The following is a 6,567-nucleotide window of genomic DNA, read 5'->3' as shown; positions in this document are numbered from 1 at the left end:
ACGAAAGGAGAGTGTGTGGACATATGGGGAGTATATATTTGTGGGTGAGGGACAGCTATACTCCAAGGGACTGTTGGGACTGCTGGACCGGGCTCCCCTGACCGGGCAGCCTCAACTGCTGCTGAAATCTCTCCTGGAGCAACCGGCTGTGCTGCGGAGACCTCACCATCTTGAAGGGGAGAGTGGCTGTTATCGGAAGCCTATACATCCCGGGACGCTACAACCACAACACCCAGGGAACAGCTGCGAATCCAGGAACACCGGATCTCAAGCAGTGTAAATACTCGGATTCAGATGAGCTCTGCACCTTCTCACAGAAATGTCAGATTTCGCCTAGAAAAGGTGAAATCTGCGACCAGGATGGAGAGAGAAATGTGCACAACAGGAACTAGAGGTTCTGGGGAAGTCTGTGCCCCACAAAATCTGCAGGCGTTGGGGCTAATGTGATCTGCGAATGTGTAAGGGGATCTGCAGGGCTGCTAGCAGAAGGGAACTCTAAAATTCAACACATAGCTGGACTGGGCACAAAAAGGCAGCCTGAAATTTTATCAGTGTGCCAGCTGATTAGTGCCAGGGGAAAAAAGAAGTGCACAGAGATGTTCACAGAGTTGCGTGCAGTGCCAGAGGGTAAAAGTCGTGAGTTCGCGCACTTACTCTGACTCTTTTTTTCTTTTTCTTTTTAAATCCTTGCTTTTGATTACTAAGCCCAGTACATAGGATCACCCAATTGGGGACACTCTCAGAGACTGCAGGGGAAAGTTGTTTTTGTGGAACCTGGGGATCAGAGCAGGGAGTAATGATCAGAGAACCAGCTCTGGGGCAGTCCATTCTCCCAAACCAGTATTAAGTGTGACAGGGAAAACAAAATCTAAATACTAGCTAGAGAGGACTTATAGCCCTGGAGGTCAATCCAGAAACACTGCCACCCAGGGGTTGAATCACAAATTGACTCTTGTGTAAACACAAATAAAGGAGTCTAAGAAACAAAGAAATACTGCCTGCTGGAAAATCAGGACTGTGGCTTACAACACAGAGGAGCAGTGGAACGTAGGGAACTTCAATACTGTCCTGACTACCTACAGGAAACAGGTGTGCCAAACAGAACAGTAGAGGAAGTGAATGGCCTTCACTACTACACATGCTTATTTTTTCATTGTTTACTTAAGAAACTAAATTTTTTTTCTTTTTTCCTCACTTGATTTTACCTTTTTAATTATTATATTTTTACTTATAATCAGTATTATTACTACTACTATTTTACCTTTTTTAAGTTTCATTTTATTTTCTCTTTATTTTATTTTATTTTATTTTATTTCAGGATTAGTGTTCTACATTCTACTTTCATTTTTCCTTTAGTATCTCAACTTTACCTTTATGCCAACACTCTCTTCCTCACTTTTCCCCCTTTTTTGTCCTATTTCTTTTACCCTATTCCTGATTTAGATTTTCCCTATTCCTTCTTTTTACTCCCTGTTAAAAATTCACCCTACTTATATATCAAATTCCCGATTCCCTGCTCTAAGTTCATACACACCTCTCTCTCTTTATTCACTACCCAAATTTTTTTCTCTCTGCCCTTTTTTTGCTAGTTTGTTTTTTGCTGTTGTTGTTATTGGTTTGTTTGTTTGTTGTTCTAGGTGATTTTTTTGTTTTATTTTGCCTTGCTTTCTCTCTGTCCTATTGTTGTTGTTTGCTTGATTGTTGATTAGATTGGGGTTTTTTTGTGCTTGTTTATAAAATTTTTTCTCTCTCTCTCTCTCTCTTTTTTTTTTCTTGTTTCTTTGGGGTTTTTTTTCTTCTGTTTTTCCTCTCCTTGTTTGTTATTAGTTTTTGTTTGTAGTTTGCATTGATATCTGGGTGTTTGTTGTTTGCATTTTTGGGGATTAGTGGTTGTTCTAGTGGCGTTTTCTCCCCATATAAATAGTTCTCCCCCCTTCTATTTTATTCTCTTTCTTTTTTCTCTTACTGTTTTTTCTTTTCTCAATATCATTTTTTCACTCCTTTTTTTTTTTTTTTTTTGTTATCCCCTAATTCTCTTTTCTCTGGTAGTCACCTTTATTTGGAGTTATTAGTATCATGGATACATTTGTGTTCAGTGCCTTGTGCATTGTGCCTTGTTGTGATGTATTTTGTGCCTTTAAATCAATGCAGGAGAGAGAGAGGTACATAACCAGATACCCGGAGTAGAGAGAACATTGGGAGACAAAGAAACAGCCCGCATATGAAAGAAAATAAGACATCACCAGAAAATAAAGTAAATGAAAAGGAAGTAAGCAATATGTCAGAGAAAGAATTCAGAGAAATGGTCATAAGGTGGCTGAAAAGAGTGGAAGACAAATTCAACAATATGTGTAAGAACCAAGAGGAAATGAAGAAGAACCAAGAAGAAATGAAAAATGACATCGCTGCTATAAAGAACTCAATAGAAAGCATAAACAGTAGACTAGAAGAAGCAGAGGACCACATCAGTGAGCTAGAGGACAAGGTAGATAAAAATACCCAAGCAGAGCAGCATCTAGGAAAAAAAACTTAAAAAACAGGAGGAGAGCCGAAGGGAACTTTGGGACAACACAAAATGAAACAAAATCCACATAATAGGGGTGCCAGAAGGAGAGGAAACTGAACAAGGAATAGAAAACCTGTTTGAAGAAATAATGAGAGAAAACTTCCCTGATATAGGGAAGAAAAAAAATCACACAAATCCAAGAAGCTCACAGACTCCCAGACAAAATGCACCCCAAAAGACCAATGCCAAGGCACATTATAATTAAATTGGCAAACACCAACAAAGTAAGAATATTAAAAGCAGCCAGAGAGAGACAGAAAGTTACCTACAAAGGATCCCCCATCAGACTAGCAACTGATTTCTCAACAGAAACACATCAGGCAATAAGGGACTGGAATGAAATATACAAAGTCGTGCAAAGGAATGGTCTGAATCCAAGAATACTGTACCCAGCAAGGCTATCAATAAAAATTGAGGAGGAAATCAGGAGCTTTACAATGAAAAAGGACTAAGGGAGTTTATTACCACAAAACCAGCAATTCAAGAAATGCTAAAGGGCTGCTGTGAAAAGAAAGGAAGCGAAGAAGGAACACAGGCATAAAGAATAAAAATGTTGACAAACCAGTACCTATCAATAACTTTAGAGGGACAAACCAATATGGCAGCATAGGTAAATACCTGAAATTGCTGCCTCATACAATCACTTCAAAACTACAACTAAAAGACAAAATGGACATCATCCAGAACCACTGGAAGGCTGGAGGAGTGGAAATTCTAAAACTAGAAGGGAAGAGAAAAGCACACTGAGACTTAGAGGAGCTGCGGAAGTAAAGTGCAGAGGTACGGAGGTGCACGTGTGGAAATGGCTGGCAACTGAGTACGTGGCTGGCTTTTTCAATCCAGAGGAAGACACAAGCTCCTGACTGCTCTGAACTCCAGTTCCGGGCGAGACTCTGGGGACTCAGATTCATATGGGGAGAAAATGGACTGTCTGGCATCGGGTGGAACTCGAGGGTGGCTTTCTCTCAGAGGTGCTTGCAGTGATTACCATGGGACACTGAGACCCGGGGGCCTCTTAAGGCAAGGCCGAGGGTGAGCCATTGCTGTTTGGTCCACCCTGAGACCCCATCCCACCCAAGCTGTGTGCAGATGTTTTTGCATATGAATGGCCTGCCCCATTGCAATCTAAAATTACCTAACAAATAGCAGCTGGGTCAGAGAGACCCAGAACATCCAAAAGAAGGCCCAAGGCCCCACAGCATCTTGCATTGCTTCACAGCTGGGCCTCATCTGGGCACCTCCAAACCCCAAACAAAGAAGAGGAATCTGCAGATCTCTCTGTAACTCCTGCTGGGTGGCCTCAGGCAGAGGCTAAATTAGCACCTCCTTGGAGATCCAAGAGCCAGTGTACCCAGTGGTCAGAGTGGGACCATCCAGATTACAACTCCTCAGATCCATAAGGGACACACTCAGGGGGCAGACTCAGTGAGCACTAAAGCCCCACCGAAGCAAGTCTTGCCTCATAAGGGTGTCTCCAGCACAGAAGTTCTCCCATCATAGACACAGCTGATCCTCACAGCCAATTGGCCTGGAGGTCAATTCCTCCCAGTGATACCAACAACAATCAAGGCTTAACTAAAACAAGACTGTGCACACAGCCCACAAAAGGGGTGCACCAAGAGTGTCCACGTCAGGTAACTGGGGAGGCTGAGCCACTGGGCCCTATAGGACACCTAGCACACAAAGCCACTCTATCAACACAGGGAAGCAGCCAAAATGCAGAGACAAAGAAACAGGTCACAAATGACAAAAATGGAGGAAAGCAAATGACTGGATATAGAGTTCAAAACCACGGTTATAAGGTTTTTCAAGAATTTTCTAGAAACCGCCGATAAATTTAGTGAGACCCTTGAGGATATGAAAAAGGACCAACTAGAAATTAAGCATAAACTGTCTGAAATAAAGAATAATATACAGAGATCCAACAGCAGACAAGAGGATCGCAAGAATCAAGTCAAAGATTTAAAATACAGAGAAGCAAAAAACACCCAACTGGAAAAGCAAAAAGAAAAAAGAGTCCAAAAATATGAAGATAGTGCAAGGAGCCTCTGGGACAACTTCAAGCGTACCAACATCAGAATTATGGGGGTGCCAGAAGAAGAGAGAGAGCAAGATATTGCAAACCTATTTGAAGATATAATGACTGAAAACTTCCCCCACCTGGTGAAAGAAATAGACTTACAAGTCCAGGAAGCACACAGAACCCCAAACAAGAGGAATCCAAAGAGGACCACACCAAGACACATCATAATTAAAACACCAAGAGCAAAAGACAAAGAGGGAATATTAAAAGCAGCAAGAGAAAAACAGTTAGTTACCTACAAGGTCATACCCATATGATTGTCAGCTGATTTCCCAATAGAAACTATGCAGGCCAGACAGAAGTGGCAAGAAATATTCAAAGTGATGAATAGCAAGAACCTGTATTATATGAAATGCTGAAAGGTATTCTTTAAGAAGAGGAAAAAGAAGAAAAAGGTAAAGATAATAATTATGAACAACAAATACATAGCTATCAACAAGTGAATCTAAAAATCAAGTGAATAAAAAATCTGATGAACAGAATAAACTGGTGAATATAATAGAATCAGGGGCATAGAAAGAAATTGGACTGACAATTCTTGGCAGGGAAGGGGTGTGGGGGTGTGGGAAGAAACTGTACAAAAATCGTACACTTATGGATGAGGACAGTGGGGAGGTGGGGTAAGGGCAAAGGGTGTGGTGGGAACTGGGTGGAGGGGAGCTATGGGGGGGAAAAGAGGAACAATTGTAATAATCTGAACAAAGATTTATTTAAAAAACTGCTCTATAAAAATAAATTATATTTAAAAAAACAAAAAAATAATAACTTTAAATGTGAATGGATTAAATGCCCCAATCAAAAGACATAGGATTGCTGAGTGGATAAGAAAACATGACCCATATAGGGTCTACAGGAAACCCACCTCAGAAAAAAGGATTCACAAAGACTGATGATGAAGGGATGGAAAAAAGGTTTTTCAGGCGAATTGAAATGAAAAAAAAGTTGGGGTAGCAATACTTATATCTGACAAATTAGATCTCAAAGCGAAGGACATAACAAAAGATAAGGAAGGCCACTACACAATACTAAAGGGAGCAATCCAACAAGAAGAAATAACTCTGGTAAATATATATGCACCCAATACAGGAGCACCCAAATACATAAAAAAACTTCTGGAGGCTATCAAGGGAGAGATTGACAGCAATACAGTCATAGTAGGAGACTTTAATACCCTACTTTCACCATTGGACAAATCCTCTAAACAAAAAATCAGCAAAGAAACATCAATCCTAAATGACTCACTAGATCAGATGGAATTAATTGACATCTTCAGAACATTCCACCCCAAAACCACAGAATATACATTCTTCTCAAATGCACATGGGTCATTTTCAAAGACAGACCATATATTGGGTCACAAGCAAAGTCTCTTTAAATTCAAGAAGCTAGAAACCATATCAAGCAACTTCTCAGATCACAATTGCATAAAACTAGAAATCTACTATAATTAAGACAATAAAAAAAATCAAACACTTGGAGGCTAAATAGCATGCTATTAAACAAAGACTGGGTTACCAGAGAGATCAAAGAAAAAATAAAAAGCATCATGGCAACAAATGACAATGAAAACACAGCAATCCAAAATCTATGGGACACAATGAAAGCAGTCCTGAGAGGGAAGTTCATAGCTCTATAAGCCTACCACTAAAAAAACAAACAAGAAACAATGGTAATAAATTAGCTAACTCTACAACTCAAAGAGTTAGAAAGAGAGCAACAAGAAAAGCCCAGTGTAAGCAGAAGGAAGGAAATAATAAATATCAGAGTGGAGATAAATGAAATAGAGACCCCCCCCCCAAAAAAAAAACCCACAATACATAAGATCAACAAAACCAAGAGCTGGTTCTTTGAAAAGATAAATAAGACTGATGAACCTCTAGCTAGGCTCACCAAGATGCAAAGAGAGAGGACCCAAATA

The sequence above is a fragment of the Eptesicus fuscus genome, chromosome 5 (assembly GCF_027574615.1).
Source record: "Eptesicus fuscus isolate TK198812 chromosome 5, DD_ASM_mEF_20220401, whole genome shotgun sequence".
Taxonomy (NCBI): Eukaryota; Metazoa; Chordata; class Mammalia; order Chiroptera; family Vespertilionidae; genus Eptesicus; species Eptesicus fuscus.
This window is presented reverse-complemented; position numbering follows the sequence as displayed.